Genomic DNA, 1,166 nt, shown 5'->3' with positions numbered 1-1,166 from the left:
TATGCTGCAACTAACTTTAAAAAAAAAAAAAAAACAATTCTGTTTCATGGGCAGTTTTCCACATCAGTTTGTATAGATGTACCTCATTTTTTTTCCCCCAGCAGCTGCCTAACATTCCACCGTGTGAACGTCTCAGACTTATTTAACCAACCCCCCGTGGTTGGACATTTAATTTAGTTCCAGTTTTTCATAGTTACAAGCAGTACTGCAGTAAATATCCCTGTACATATACCATGGAATCAATTTAAGGGGAAATCTTCTTTCCATCAGCTGTGCATTACCTAACCATTTGCAATTAGTTTCCTGGGCTCTGGAGAACAGTTTTTAATGGCTATGCCAAATGTTCTGTAGCGTCCCGAATGGTCCAAGGCATCCTTGCCAATTAAGTTGCAGTCTGCTACCCTCTGCATTTTAAGCGACGTTCCGCGCTGAGGACCCTGCGCAGTCTTACATTACTCATGCAGGGTTACTTGAATGCGCACAGGCTGAAGAGAGTGGGCGGACCCGGCACCATCACCCAGGGCAGCCCAGCCCGGGGACCAAAATATGTGACCTTCCCTCCGTTCACTTCCAGTCTCTCTCCACGACTTCTGGCAGGAAAGCCCAGCTAGAGAGCAAGGCACCTTATTTGCCTACCTACTGGCTTGAGGGAAAGAAATAGGGGAGCACAAATGCCAACGCCCGCATGGTAGGAGATCAGGCTGCTTGCCGCCCCCTCTTACCACCCCTCTCCTACCCCCCACCCCCGTCTGCCTCCTCTTACCCAGGTGCTGATGGTCTCCGCCATGCCTTCTGGCTATGTAAAAGGCTTTTTCTTTGCCCCCCTATTTGGGGGTGATCTCGATCATTGCCTGCACCCCCACCAAAGCCCATCTCTTTTTTTTTTTTTTTTTAAAGAATTCTCAGTTGCCAGGATTCATTTGTGTTAGCATGACAGTGCTGAAGGCTTGGCATCAGGAGACCATTTTCTAGACCTTGGCCTTGGACCACTTCGATCTCTCAGAGCCTCCATTTTGACATCTGCAAAATGGGGCTAATACAAGTACCTTCTTCACAAGGTTGATGCGCGATGATATGAGAGAGCGTACAGCAAAGCACACTGAAAGCAAGGAACAGTGTTCCGTGATGGTATAAGGTGCTGTTATTATTTATGGATTCTTCCTCCA

This window comes from Mustela nigripes, chromosome X (genome assembly GCF_022355385.1).
Source record: "Mustela nigripes isolate SB6536 chromosome X, MUSNIG.SB6536, whole genome shotgun sequence".
NCBI classification, from domain to species: domain Eukaryota; kingdom Metazoa; phylum Chordata; class Mammalia; order Carnivora; family Mustelidae; genus Mustela; species Mustela nigripes.
This window is presented reverse-complemented; position numbering follows the sequence as displayed.